Raw genomic sequence first — 16,725 nt, forward strand, 5'->3', positions numbered from 1 at the left:
CATATATGGATGCAAATTTTTAATCGCAAATATCTTTAATCTCTCCCTAGAAAATATTGTAAAAGTTTGATTTTAATAATGTACTCATCGAGACGAAAAAAACTAAATTTCATATGACTAATTTCCCATAATATTTTATAGTTAAACGATTATAAATGAGACTAACATGTTAAAAAGAACGAGTATATTAAATAAATGCATAGGCAAAAAAAACTTATTTTGATCAGTAAAAAAACGAGATTTGTCATTTCTTTTTTGAATTAAAAATTTAAATTGTCACATAAGCAAAATTAGTGAATAAGGTTTGGGATTTTAAATTCAAGCGTCACATAAAGTAAATAAAAAAACAAAAGATTACTTTAGTGTTAAAATTAAAAAATTATCTTATGATATTAGGAATTTTATCCATATATTTGATGAATGATCTTCATAAATATACAATTTAAAATTAAATAAAATGATTTCTAAAATCGTGCATCGCACGAGCTTACATTTAGTAATAAAAAAAAAGGAAAACTTTGAAAATAACACCACAAATTTACAAAAAATAAATTATAACACCACAATTTTTCAAACTTTTATTGTAACACCACAAAAAAAGTCAAAAATTTTGATTTCATCACCATCTAACAGATTCTTGGATGGAATCCATTAGTGGGGCTCACTATGGACACGTGTCACTCAACGATTTGTTAAAATAAATATATAAAAATTAAAAAAAAAAATCCTAACCCAACCTAACCCCCACCACCAGAACCACCAGCCAAAGTCGTCGACAACCCCTGACCTCCCGCCGGAATTCGTCAAAACCCTCGACATCCCGCCAGAACCCTTTGACCCCACCAAAACTGCTAACTCCACCTAATCCATCCTTCCTCATCCCCAAAAACCAATCTAGCCACCGCAATTATCTCACGTTGTACCGACTCCGGCACCCAGACGACGACCCACCAAACTCCGCTTGCTCGACGACCCACAAAACTCCACCTGTGCGATGACCCCTGCCCTGATCCCCACCCTTATATGCGACCCCACTCCTTGCTAGCGGCGGTTGGAGTGTTTTTTGGTGGCTGGGGTGTTTCAAGGATGGGTTAGGTGCGTTTTTCGGTGGCTGGGTGTTTTGAGGTTGGCTCCGATGGGTTTTTTGGTGGCTGGGGTGCCAACGATGGGGTTGGATTAGGGTTTCGGGCCGCAGGTGTTGGGGTTGGGTTAGGGTTTAGGTTTTTTGTTTTTTCTTACAATTTTGTTTTTTTTTTCTTTTTTTTTTAAACCAATCAATGAGTGACACGTGTGCTTAGTGGGTCTCACTAACAGATTCCATCCAAAAATTCCGTTAGATGGTAGTGAAATTCAATTTTTGGGTTTTTTTATGGTGTTATAATAAAAGTTTGAGATTTTGTGGTGTTATAATCCATTTTTTGTAAAATTTGTGGTGTTATTTTCTATATTTTTCCTAAAAAAAAATCATAAGGTCACAAACTCACAATATAATCATAAAAAAAAAAAAAAAAAAAAAAAAAAAAAAAAAAAAAATTATGTGCAATTATGTAATTAAATATTTTAATCAAAATATAATATATTGTGATTCCTCTCATTAGATTAATTGAGCTAAATTGAACGACAAGATGTTATTCTAATTAATTTCATAGTTACAATAATTATTTTTAAATGTTATAATTCGTTTTTTATAAATTGTAGAAAATTTGAAGAATTAATAAAGAGTGAAAATTCGATCCAAACTCGACAATCACTATTAAAATGTGGGAGATTGTAATAAAAAAAATATAAAATAAAAAATAAAAAAAATAAGTAGGAGGAAAAATAGAATGTGATTTGAAAGAGACCAACTTAGAACAATATATAATCAATCATTTCCAAACATTAATTTTACCTTAAAAAAATGATGTTAATAATAGTTTTAGAGGGAAATTGATTTATAAGAAGTTTTCACTTGTATAGTTATGATGTCGGCGGTAAATACTTTAGTACTAGTTATAAAAAGATAGGACATTTGTCAACAAAATTAGTGTTTTTTTTTTTTTTTTTTTTTTTTTTTTGTGAAAGCACATAAATAGTTAACTAATACTCAGTAATATTTTTAATTACAAAATAAAAATTTAATCTTATTAAGGAGCACTCCAAGGGAGTTGAATAACTAAATCAAATATTTCCTAAAGTAGTCGTATAAATTTTAGAATACATGTCCAAATTACGCGTCAATCAGTATAATTAATGTCAATTTTAAATTTGCATGACAAAATCACGCGTCGTGCGGTGTAATTAATGTAATTTTACTCTAATATTTCCACTTTAATTCTCTTATCTAATGCCTCGATGGCGCTCATTAGCTTTTGCCTATATATAATTCTATGTATAAAACACCATTGATCTAAAAAATGTAAATAAATAGAAAAAGAAAAAAAAATATTGGAATGTTATATTAGGATTATGTATAAGAAGCTAAAAGAGGAAAGTGTTAATGCAATATATTCACCCAAATTAAAGCATTTGTTTTAATACAGAAGAGTGGATTATTAATGATTCAAATCAAGTCATTTTAGATCAGTCAAAATCAGTATTACCTTTTTTTTTTTTTTATATCGAAATCAGTATTAGCTTAGTATAATTTGGAATTGGGTACTTAGGGTGTGTTCCACAGCTATAGTACTTAAAGTCAGAATCTAGAGGGGTCTCCCCTACTGTGGGAGTCATTATTACCAGAAAGACCAAGATGGAAAATGTATTGTTTAACCCAGAGAAAGTCTTCATTCACTTCCCCACTATACCCTTTTTCTTTATCTTTTTTTCTTTTGTCTTCCCTCCTCTAATCTTTCCTAAAAACAATGAGATATCATTTCTTTCTGATAGGTGACAAATTTGCAAAAGCCATCACATATATCCTATGCTATAAAAAGAAAATTAATGAATTGTGAAAATAAATCATAAGAGTGCACCATGATCAGTTGATCACTACTGCCCTGTTTTCAGTGAATGATTTTCATCATCTATTTGCTCACTTAAGCACTCTGACATTGCTGAGTCACTCTGAATTTCATCACATTATATTTTTTTTGGGAAATTTACAACTTCAAATTTAATGGGATGTTCAAAATATGAGTTTTCACCTTAAAAATAAATCTAAGAAGAACGACTTTTGATTCATAAATATTGATCAAAATATGAACCTAATCAAAGTATAGATTATGTAAAGACCTTGAATTTAATAAGAATTTCGAAAATCGAATTTGACTACGTATTCAAAAATCTTGAAGAAATGGCCAGAATTTGACACTTTGTGTAGCAATAATTTAGAGCAAACAGAGGCAGCCACAATAAAGAAAGAAAATCTGAATGTTATTCTCAGAAATAAGATTGAAATAGTACATAAACTGATCAAATGTTGAAGACTATCTTTACAAAATCTAACCTTCTTCGATGTTGTATGAGGAGACTTCTATGTTGGTAAACCTAATTGTCTCATCATCAGTTCATCATCCACAAACAAAAAAACCATGGAATTTTTGCAATTCCAATTTTTACAGCTTAATCTGAAAGTCACCTGTATCTTTACAGCTTAATCCTAATCTGAATCACTATCACTGATCTTTATTATTAAAATCACGTACAATAACCAAATCGACAAGCAATGAACCTTTGTTCTGCTATTGCTCAATTCAAAAGCTGAAGTAGTGATGGGTTTATGGCGCTTCCTGATTACCGGATCACTAGTAAGCTGCAAAACTGATCATGGATTGAGGTCTCTCTTATATGCACAACATTCCTTAAGAGACCTCATTCCACTTGCTTTTTTTTTTTTTTTCTCTTTGCATTACATCTTCAACAAATTTGTTTGCTGAAGAATGATTTGAGAGATGAAAGTATGCAAGAATAATAACGTTTTCTGGCTGCCAAACATTTACTTTCATTGCAATGTTCTTGTAAGCTTACACTTGGAAATGAAAATCGTAGCAGTATAATTCAAACTACATAATTTCAACAACTCGGCTGATTGTTGCTTCAATGCTGGGTTGCAACCACTCTGGATGACAAGTAGAAGCTTAGCCGCTAAGCCAGCTTCTACTGCAATAGGCGCACACTCTTCAGGTGATAGCTTGCAAACTGCCCACAAGATGGACAATGACAATTGAGTGCAATTCTCGGAGATTCTCATCAATAGCTTCACCAAATTTAGTATTGTGTTGGGGCAATTTTTCAAGGCCAATCTCCCATCTTCAATACTAGCCAAATTGTCAAGTATGGAGAGTGCTAATTCCAAGCACTCGGCTTTCAAACTTGGCAAAAGATCAACCAATTGAGGAATAGCCCCAATGCTCACAATCGAACTCCGAACGCACTCGTGTGAGCTTATCATCTTGAGGAGCGAAAGCCCTGGTTGAATGCCATTTGAGTTGCGCTTATCCTTGACTAATTTCAACAACCCCACCAAGAGGCTCAAACTCGACACCAGCTCAGGGTCGAAATCCTTAGTCTTCATCAAACCCTGGATCAACTTAGTACAATTGACCTTGGTTTCAATAGAACCCTCATTCAACATATCAACCATCAATGAGATCTTCGCGGGTTGAGTCAAATTCGACTTTGACTCGAAATCTAAACTCAAATTAACAAGAATCCCAACCACTTCAGACCCAACAGCATGTGAAGTGAAAGGACCAAGTAAAGAACTCAAAAAAGCAACCCCACCATTATCCACCATAGTTTTCTTAGCTGAAAAATGATTACCCACAACTAATTTAAGCCCTTTAAGAGATTGAACTCTAGCTTGACCCTTTAATTTCTTCAAATTCTCCAAAATCTCCAAAACTCGCCCTTGAACATCCTCAGATTTCTTTTTCATTGCCATATATTTTTGCGAAAACCAACTATAAATCATTTGCTGAAGAGTTTTATTAGGAGTGATTGAATCATCCCAAAGCTCCTGCATTGTAGTGGGACAAGTTAAATGGCCTAAAGATAGCCATTTCATGATATTACACCTCTCATAAGTTTGACCTGTACAAAGAGTAACTGGATCTAACATTGGTTCCAATGAAATTGGACATATGAAAACTGTAGGCACTTCTATTGCCTCTAACTCTTCAATCATCTTCTTAAGATCCAGCTTCTCCGACGACGGCGTAAACCCGCCGTTGTCGTCTACTCCGCCTAACACACCATCCTTCACCGCCGTATCTAGATCTAAAACTTGACCTCCACCACCCACCTCCACCTTCGTTGGTTGGTACATAGGCATTTTGCTTAAAGATTTATGTGAGCAAAAAATGACTTTTTTTTTTCCTTAACTAAAATCAAAAACCAGAAAAATAAAAATCAAAGAGAAAAATGAGGTGGGATGGGTTGGGTTGAGTGAGAGTAGCTTTCGTTTTCCAACTTTTTTTTTTTTTTTAATATTATCTTTATTTTTCTCACTAATTCATTGACAATAACAAGCAACAATACCTATCAAGGGAGACATCTTTTGAGTGCTTTTTTTCTCTTTCCTTGGTCAAAAGCGTCGCCTTCTTCTTGTTCTTCACGACCACTTTAATCGTCATTATTAACTCAAAAAATTACTAATTATTAATAACCCTTCAATACCCACCAAAAATTATCTGCATTCACTCATTTTCCGACGCCTCTTGTTCTTCGATCTGGTTCAGCTAAAATGCTCCCAAAAATGGAAGAAATGCTTATTTAATGAATCAAAAATAAAGGGAATAATGAAGGGAAAATAGGAAAAACCCTAATTAATCTGAGATCTTAGTTGAATGGAAAGAAAGAATTAGGAGAATCTTGGACTGAAAATGAGAGAATTTGGAGAGAGAAAGAAGAGAGAGAAAGGAAGTGAGTGTGTTTATTGAAGAGTGAGATGAGGAGGAGAAGAGGGAGAAAGAGTTTTTATCTCTCTTCTCTCTCTACTCATCTTTAGGGACTGCTGCGTAATAACATTAAAATTAAGCGCTAATACGGAGTATTATTATTTACTCCCTTTATTTTATTTTTCTTATTGGGAAATGGGAAGTACTCCGTGGTACAGTACATTGTATTATTTACGGGATTTTAAATACGGAGTTTTTTTTTTACCGTATTTTAAAGGGATTAACGACAAGCTTTACCCATTTACCTGAACGTATAAACACCCTCCGTGACTCCGTTGCCTTTTTTTAAACCACTGTGGCTCCGTTGACAGTTGCTAGTGTCTAGTTTCATTATCACTCTATTTTAACTTGTGTTACGATTAATCGATTATCATTGAACGAAATATAAAAGTTCACATAAATAAATTTAGAAAAATTACTTTTAAAAAAACATTTAGATAAAAAAATATTTAGATATACACAATTTCTCACACCGTACGACTAAGAGTAAGGGTATGTTCTCATCGACTGAACTCAGCTGAACTGAACTGAATTGAATTGAATTGAACTGAACTGAACTGAACTGAGTTGAGTTGAACTGAACTGAATTGAACTGAATATTTTATAAGAGAAGGAAATTAGGAGCTGAACTGAACTGAGCTAAACTGAACTCAATTTCAACGTAAAAGAACAGGCCCTAATTATGGGGTTTATTTCGTTAGGTTGTAGAGATTACTCGGTCTGTGTTACAGAAGTTATTTTGTCGACGGTTATTCGGTTAATATTATAAGGGTTACTCATAAATTACATGAATTACTTGATCAGTGTTATATAAATTACTTTGTCGGTTCAAAATATATAAATTACTTTGTTTTTTTGTTTTTGCAAGCGAGCACATGGTGTGTCCAGCCGCACACAAAACATTAAATTTTTTTCCCTGGAGGCGGATGCACCATGCTCCATGCATCCGATTTTTTTTTTTTTTTAATAAAAAGGCGGAATGAACATATACTTGTTTAGTAAAGAACATATAGTTATTTGTAAAGAATATATAACTATTTTATAAATAACATCACATATAATTATTTTGTAATGAACATATAGTTGTTTTGTAAAGAACATATAGCTATATATTTTGTTAAAAAAACATCCAGCTTTATGTTCTTTATATATATCTAAAGAACATCCATAATATTAATAAAGAACATGATAATATAATGTAATGAATATTATTTTCATTCAACCACCATAGTCTAATGAAATTTTTATACAATCTTTCCATCAATCTTACCAAAAAAAAATAAAAAAAAATAATAATGATAACTAAAAAAAATTAATAATAATAATAATAATAATAATAATAATAATAATAATAATAATAATAATAATAATAATAATAATAATAATAATAATAATAATAATAGTATTTTTTAAAGAACATCTAGCTTTTCAATCTTTAAATGAATTATTTGTTTCATAATTGAAGAGTTTTGCTAATTATTTTCCAATTTCAATTTAGAAATTTGTATATTTCTTCATATTTTAATTTCACTTGTTTGAATTCTTTAGAGAAATGAATAAAAATCTTAGAGAGAAAAATAGAAAATTTAGAGAGAAAAAGAAAATTCTACTGATAGAAGACGATGGTTGCGCATTTAGATCGAGTTACGTGGTACTTTTGATCATTGTTTTGTTAATGGAGTTATTGTTAATGAAGGTGAATACATGGATTTGTTAATCAAAGATCGAAGGTAATTTTGAATGAAATTTTGTATTTATTTTTCATTAATCGTGTTATTTAAGATTTGAATTAAAATATTTTGTAATCATAAAATTCATTTATTTTCATTTTTGAAATTTGATGAATCTAGATATTGAATTTGAGAATAATGTGATAAAGGTTGAATATGATGTTCTTTATAAGCTAGTGTTATGTTCATTGTTCATAGTGTTATGTTCATTGTTATATATATCTCTTATGTTCTATATATCTTATGTTCTTTAATTATATTCTTCATGTTTTTTTTTAAATAGACACTCAGAAATTATCATATTACATTTTAACAATATATTTTTTTCAAACCTAACAACCCAAAACTGATCCCCGCATCTGGATTAGCCCAAAGGGTGAACCAGGTAGAATACCAAAAAATAATATGTTCTTTTCATTTTAGATATATGTTCTTTAATCTTTACAATTTTATAACATATTCTTTTCCTTTAATTAAACGGCTATTTCACCAAATGTCATTGAGCACTTTAATAATTCACCAAATGCCATCAAAATTTTCAAAATTCGCCAAATGCCACCCAATTTTTTTAAAATTCACCGAGTGTCATTAATAACTAACAACCATTAACTCCGTTAGTCATTAGGGTTTAATCAAGACACATGTCATGAATGATTGTTCCACTTATCTTAATTTATAAAAATCTTAAAAAAAAAAAAAAAAAAAAAAAAAAAAAAACCAAAATTTGCCCAGCCACCTACCTACCACCGCCAAACCCTAGCCCCTCCCCTTGCCTCGGCGGAAAATGGCCGACTACCCCTTTAACCACCAAAAATCAGTCGACCGGGCCTTTAGCACCTCACCTAACCCACCACCGACCTCCAAACCCACTTACACAACCTGCCCCGAGCCCCAAAACCACCAAAACATGCTTCTCCCTCCCCAAAATCCACCCACACAACCTGTCACAACCCTAAAAACCACTAGTAAAATTGCCCCTCCTTTCTCCCACCGTCGAAATGACCGATTTCGAGGGCGGGGAAAGGGAGGAGGGGCAATTTTGGCAACAGGAGAAAGGAGAGGGTGCTTGATCAAAGCTCGTGTTGGTGGATTTTGGGGTCGGGGTAGGCTATGTGTGTGGTTTTGGGGGTCGGCGATGGGTCAGGTCAGGTGCTAAAAGGTCGGCCGACCAATTTTTTGTGGTTAATGGGTGGCCGACCATTTTTCGGCGAGATAAGGGGTCGAGCTTGGGTTTGGCGGTTGTGGGTAGATGGCTGGGAAAGTTTTGGATTTTTTCTAAAATTTTACGAATTAAGATAAATAGACTAATCATATCATGACATGTGTCATGATTAAGCCCTAATGATTAACGAAGTTAACGGCTGTTAGTCATTAATAACAGTTAGTGATTTTTTTTAAAAGCTGGGTAGCATTTGATGAATTTTGAAAACCTTAATGGCATTTGGTGAATTATTAAAGTGCTCAGTGACATTTAGTGAAATAGCCGTTAATTAAATGTTCTTTTCATTTTAGCTAAATATTCTTTACATCTCTATAGAATGTTCTTTCCGGATTTATTATTTTTTTTTTTTTTTTGGGAACGGATTTTTTTAGTTGCAACTTTGGAAAATTATTTGGGAGATATAAAATATTCCAAGGTTGTAACTAAAAAAAAATTAAAGGTAGTACTATACTTTTAGGTTCTGTTAAAATAACTTTAAACAGAATGTTTGATGGGTATGGTTTTTTAGGTCAAAAAATTCAAGCATCACTGTCCAGTGTTTACTATGAAAAATCCTTACTTTCTCTCCTACACCCAATAATTGACCTATATAACTAGATTGAAGAATTATGAGGAATATCGTTGTGTCAATTCTATATGTAATAAGGACTAAAAATTATATGTTAATTAAAAAATTACATCGTATGTAATAAGGACTAAAAAATCATACAAATATCTACAAATATCAGATTAAAATATCATACTCTTATAAAGGTTAGATCAAATTTGACCTAGCGAGGTTAAATACACTAACCTAAAAAGTGGTGAGAAATTCACCTGATAGAGCCAGTTAATTCAAACCTGGATGGATTAAGCATATGTCGAAAATAAAATAAAATAAAATAAAAAATACTACGGAGTAGAATAAAATAAATTCAAACCTGGAAACTCGTAGACCACACGTGCAATGGTATCCCCATTAGCATGTCACCGAGTTTACCGATTTTTGTAATTACTTCTTTTTAGAAAATTGTTATTTTCTCATAATTATTAAGTACTATTTTCGCTTTATCTTTACTGACCTTTTCTCCTTAATAAAAAGAAATCTTACAGAATGGGAAAAGGAAAATAGATAGGGGGCCATGAGCATGATGAATTTTGTTGTTTATGATCTTTTTAACATTATTATGCAGTTATTAACACTATTTTCTGGCGAAGTAGCATCATCCAATATTGAATATAGCATCTAAGGAGTATAAATTAATATACTTGTAAAGTTGAATTATTGAACATCCACAACTCCTTCGTTTTTTTTTAACTGTATTTCTTGAAATGAAAAACACCCATCCTGTTAGTTAACTTGGTAAAATTTTGTTAACAATTTTTTATCTACAGGGAGAAAAACTCTAACTACTTATCTTATAGTATCCCTCACTCTTACATTATTAACATTTTGTAACTCTTGTACAACAACAAAAAAGAATTACTTGTATGAAATAATAGTAAAATACTACCTACGTTATATATTATTAGCAACGATTTGACATAAAGTAGAGAAGAAAAATGTCTAATCGTTGCAAATAATATGTAACAGAGGTAGTATAAAAAAACAAAAAGATAATAAACAAAAAGATAATTAAGAAATTAAATTAGAGGCATGATTTAATAATAAAGGAATGTAAAGGTCCCAAGGGCCAAGGACTTCGCACATGAATGAATTCGGTCAGTTGTCGTACTGGTCAAAGGAAGGGGTGATGCGACAAGGTAGTTACGGCACGACGTCGTAAAGCATTGTTAAATCAAACTATAGTGCTTTTCGAAGCAAAGCTGCTTTTAACATGTTTTCCAGTCAAACTTCCTCCAACTTGGATATTATCGCCCGCTCTAATCGGACAAGTTTATACCCCGACTTCTTTTATGTATACCTCTCCGTGGTGTTTCATTATTTATTCAATTAAATCGTGTAATTTTATCTATTAGAACAAAAAAATTACTCCTACTCCCTCCGTTTTTAAATACTTGCTTCATTTCTTTATGTGCGGAATTTTAAGAGAAATTGGAGAAAGTAATAAAATATGAAGATAGTTGGATAGTTGAGAAAATAAAAAATTATGAAAAAACAAAAGTAGTGGAAGAATAGGAAGAGAGATAATATTATGTTGGGTCTACTAAATATGAGTAATGAATTAAATATAGTAAATGCTTTCCAAAAAAGAAAATTGAGCAAGTATTTAAAAACGACCGAAAAAGAAAAGTGGAACAAGTATTTAAAAACGGAAAGAGTATTAAGTTTACACAGTACCGCCTTAGTGCACTCAAGGAGCATTCGTTGATGTGCGATTTTAAATATCAATATCTCTATTTCGAGTAAAAACAATGAGCCTTCAGATAAGAGATTGCTATATACACCCGGATATACGGTACACCCAAATATATACAAGTATATGTGTTTCTTATTTAATGATAAAATGAGCAATAATCATTGAAATGAGTAAATAATACTCTTGGGTGCACCACAAATTTTTGAGAGATTCCAACGCAAATGAAGTCTAATATTTTAGCAAGATTAACCCTATGTCTTAAGACTCTAGGTGACATTATCAATTATAATTTTGAGGTTTTAAGATAAGACTATATTTTTTTTATGCATTTATGAAGCTGGGTCTTAATAAAATCTGAAGTGGAATCTTATAAATTCAAGATTTAACTTTACACTCAATTAACTTTTTCTACTCCCTCTGTCCCTTTTTTAGATTTTTGCTTTCCTTTTTAGGTATTCCAAAATTACATTCCTCTTTTCCTTTTTTAGTAAGTTTTTTTTTTCTTCCAAATATCCTTAATTATCCCTATTTTTTTGTTTTGTAATTAATGCTCACTCTTACTTTCCTATTCCCGCTCTTATTTTCCCCCTAAAGAAATTCAGAATTCTTGTACCTAAATTTAGATGAATATGATTGGTTCTTAATTTTCCAGTAGGAGTTTTATTTTTTTTTTATTTTTTTTGCAAAGGATTGATGACATGGCATCATTAAATATTAATCTATCTTTGATTTACTAAAAGACATCATTTAATGTTTTGTACTTCCCATTGTGTTTGTTTTATTGTTATTTGTTTTATTCTTAGTTCCTTAATTCCCATGTAATTTTACAAACAGGAATATAAAAAAGGGACGGAGGGAGTATTTTTTTTGAAAAAGTTACTAATTTGATTTATATATATTAAAAAATGAATTTGAGGGATGAAGATTTAATCTTATTGAAGCTTAAGGAGTCTTAACATAATAATAAATTAAAAAAATAAGCTAATAACTGATGTGGCAATGGATTAAATTCTTAAGAGAAGACTGTGCTAATCTTGATAACGTTTGTTTTTTCTATAGTTCAAAAACATATCTATGTGAGATTTTATTAGCTACTTCTCGAAATTCAATTTTCAAAAGTGTATTTTTCTTATTTTTAGTAACTTGTGATATAAAATTTACGTTCTATTGAAACTTCAGTGAAAAAACAAGTACTCCCTCCATTTTCTTTTATTTGTCCCGGCCCATTTGAAATTTTAAGAGATTCTAATGTAAATAAAATCTAGTAATTGAATGAGTGTTTTTTTTTTATTTATTTATAAATTTACTTCAAGACATACAACTTGTTAGATTCGTCTTGATTTTAATTTCCTAATATACAATTTTTATAATATTTTACAATTCGTATGTTGAGCAATTTTGATAATATTGCATTGGAAACCGTGTGGATAACAAATGAGACAAATATTTAAAATAGATAAGTAGTTAAAACAATAACAATGATTATTTTTTTAAAAAATAAACAATAACAATGATAATTGTGATAGGAAAATGTTATACACAACCCTAAGAGATATGTATAAGGAGATACTCCGTAAAAGGGATCTGTTAAAAAAAAAAAAAAAAAAAAAAAAGTAGCTAAAAGAGAAAAATGCTATACGCGACCCTAGTAATAATAATAATTTTAATAGAAATAGCTATAATAATAATAATTTTAATACTTCTATTAATGTGTATTACTTCTATTACTCCAACATTTGGAGTATATACTTTTACTAATGCACAAATTCTTATATGTTACTAGCCATATGGTGTGGCCACTTCACATAATCACATATAACTATATGAGACAATTAAATAAATAATTAAGGCTTAAGGTGATGAGCAAACGAGGTCATCTTAAAGTATATAGGTTACTTAAATGAGAAAATTGGGTTACTCTCTTAAATAAGGGCCTGTTCCGATTGACTGAACTCGGATGAACTGAACTGAACTGAACTGAACTGAACTGAGCTGAACTGAACTGAACTGAACTGAACTGAACTGAGCTGAACTGAGCTGAACTGAACTGAACTGAACTGAACTTATTAATTAGTGATTTTTAACTACGGATTAGTGATCTTTGATTATTTATTGATTATTTATTACTATACATATGTGTATATACAAATGTACATATTATTATTAATATTATTAATATTATTATTATTATTATTAATTATTGATTATTATTATTATTATTATTATTATTATTATTAATTGATTATTATTATTTCAATTATTATTTTTATTTTTATTATTATTATTATTATTATTATTATTATTATTTATTGATGATTATTATTATTATTATTATTATTTATTACTTATTGATTATTATTATTATTATTATTATTATTATTATTGTTAATATTATTATTATTAATAATATTATTATTATTATTATTATTATTATTATTATTGTTGTTGTTGTTGTTGTTGTTGTTGTCGTTGTCGTTGTAATAAGAGCTTAAAAGAATGAAATTTGGCTTTATATCATTAGCAATATCATTAGACGTAAATTAAGAGCTGAACTGAACTGAACTGAACTGAGCTGAACTGAACTGAACTGAACTGAGCTGAACTGAACTGAATTTCAACGGAAGAGAACAGACCCTAAGTAGAGTTATTTTTTCATTTTTATAAAACAAGAGAATAAGTGTCACTCGAATGAACAAATGGGGTTACTTATTTTTAAATTACTCGATTTTACTCGTATAATAAATTTGAGTTACTTTTATAGGCAACATGGAGTTACTTTTATTAAAAAATGAGGTTACTTATACATACAAATGAAGATTAGTCTTATAAACCAATGTGGCTACACCGTATGGTTAGCCACATACAAAACTTACCCTACACATAATGGGATGAGATCTCTTTAATTGGTTGATCTCATAAAGGGCCTATTCTGATATGATTATTTTCAGTTCAGTTCGATTTAGTTCACCTCTAATAAGTTCAGTTTAGTTCAGCTTTAATAAGTTCAGTTCAGCTCTTATTTTCCTTCTTTTATAAAATATTCATTTTAATTCAATTTAGCTCTAATAAGTTCAGTTCAGTCAAAGACAGGCCCCGAAGTTATGAATTAGGGGCGACCACCACAACTCCACAGGTATATATCCAACAAGATCATGTTTTGATTTTGCGACTGATTAATCAACTCAATAATGTAATGGTGTTAGTTGAAGACCGTGCAGTCCTCTTAATTTAACTAATCACTGACTGCTATACACTGTTGGCCCACTCCGATGTTATGACTTACTTATTACTCCCGTACTTTCTTAATTTAACTAATCACAGCTTTTAATTAGTGAGTTAGTACACCAGATCATTATTAAACTAAGTAGCTAAAGTGGGGCATAGAGGTTTGACTAATAGTATTTAACTTTTTAACTCGTAATTTTATGGAAAATTTGCAAACTACAGCTATTTAAAATTCGTATTTTGCAAATTACAATCATTTTAAGTTGTAGCCCAAAGTTTGTATAAACTGTAAATTACAATCCGATTCAACTTTTTAATCGGTTTATTTGTCGAAAAATCTTTAATAAGGTTTTAGGGGCCATTTTAAATCTTAAGGGATTGAATTAAGCTCGAAATCAGCAAAAAAATAACATAAGTAAAGAAATTATCTTTATATATTATAAATTTTAAAATATATAGCCATTGATTGTGCTAAAATTATGGTGAAAAAACTGAAAAAGTAATGAAATTATGATTAATAATTAATATAATCATGTATTCACAATTTCACATGTTAATGAAAACTAAATGCTTTAATATTTGCTAAAAATTTTTAAAAACATGCTTCGTACCTGTTAAAAATTAAAGTCGTGAGTGTAAAAATTGAACGTCAAAGAGCAAGAGAGTGCGTGCGCAAATTGAATGTTAACAAATGTAGTTGAGCAAGGGTTTTAAAATATATAACTAAACTTTTAGTCAGGCCATGAGATAGTGACACTTGACGTTCCAACTTTTCGCCAAGTATCGCGCCATGTTGGATAAATTTAGATTAGACTTCATAGGATAAAAAAAAAATTAGTTTAGAATTCTATTTTCAATCAAATTTGGATAGAGTTTTAGGATAAAATTGTTAATTTAGAGTTTTATTTTTGATAAAACACTAATTTTTCAAATGTATAAATCAAATTATAATTTTATTCAAAAAAATATTTTAGATTATAACTCTAAAAAATTGTTATAAATTTATTTTTAATATCATAATACCTTTTGGAGCGAAAGAAGTAGTGTAGGGAATATTTCAAGCATTACCCCAAACTTGAACCCCACTGTGATCATACACTAAAGTACGGTGACGTCCAAAGCGAAAGAAGATAGAGCAAAAGAGTTGCCAACAAGCTTTAGGAACTTGTAAACCGTTCACGAGGTGAAGGTTACACCCCTTAACGACCCAAGAGATCGTTAACTTCAATAGGTCTAGAACCATGACTGGTAGTTCGGGGATGAAGGTACAAATCCAACCTAAAAGAGATTAAACCTGCCCTAATAATAGGCATCTACTTTATTCTGATCGTATTCATGTGCGCTTTCTAACTAACATGCAATCAATAGGTTTACCTTAAACCTGTTTATCTATGTTGGTTGAATATTAATGCACAAACAAAACTATTATCGGCGATCACTTGAATTATAATCAAATTAACCATAACAAGATTATTAATTATCTTATTAAGTGTGATTACAAGTACCAATTTCCTTTAAACATACATAAAATGTGTGATCAAACAATAACAATAAATATCATCAAGCAACATAATAAATCATCATAAAAATTATAATAACAATCATTATCATAAAAAATAAACATGTTCATGTTAAAGCATAATATTAATAGCAAGATCCTAGGCATGATACTAACAAGATTAATAACAAACCCTAACATGTCACTAAATAATAAAGATCAAATATATAGCCCTAACATGATACTAACAATCATAAATATTAGGAAGAAAATAAAAGGCATCATACTTTTAATCATACTTGATATTAGCATTTTTTAGTTGTTACCCTAAACATGATACTAGGAAGATCAAAATGCTCTAACATGACGCTAGGAATCATAATAACAACCTAAGCATGATTTCTACATCATAATAATAACAAATCAAATCAATTAAAACACTTACTTGGATGCCTCGTACCTCTTTCTAATAACAAAATACACGCGTTAGTAACTTCAAGGATAATATAAAACAAACAATTAAATTAAATAATTGAAATAGAGATTCAAAGAAAGTTTAGACTAGATTTGGGACCAAACCCTCAGAAATCAAACCTTTCATGTTTAGGGCGAAGACAACTTCGAACTTGGCTAGGTATGTCTATTGCTAATGTATGAGGAATTGTGTTTGTAAAAGGCTAGGCTTAGAAAGAGGGAGAGAATAAGCTTTAGCTTAGAGAGAGAAGAGAATTAGAGAGAATAAGAATTGATGGAAATCGATGATTGTTGAGAATTGATGATCGAAAACAAAATTTTAAGAGACTATTTATAGAGAAAATCAGTCGGATAGATAAAAAAACGAATCAGAGTTTCAACGAGAATAAAACTCGAT

The 16,725-nt window shown here is 30.4% G+C and overlaps 1 pseudogene; it reads right to left on the reverse strand.

Moving 5' to 3' along the window:
- Positions 1-3,335: 3,335 nt before the first annotated feature.
- On the reverse strand, positions 3,336-5,959 carry LOC145638995 (U-box domain-containing protein 30 pseudogene; annotated as a pseudogene).
- Positions 5,960-16,725: the final 10,766 nt, after the last annotated feature.

This window comes from Chenopodium album, chromosome 7 (genome assembly GCF_948465745.1).
Source record: "Chenopodium album chromosome 7, dcCheAlbu1.1, whole genome shotgun sequence".
In the NCBI taxonomy this organism is placed as follows: domain Eukaryota; kingdom Viridiplantae; phylum Streptophyta; class Magnoliopsida; order Caryophyllales; family Amaranthaceae; genus Chenopodium; species Chenopodium album.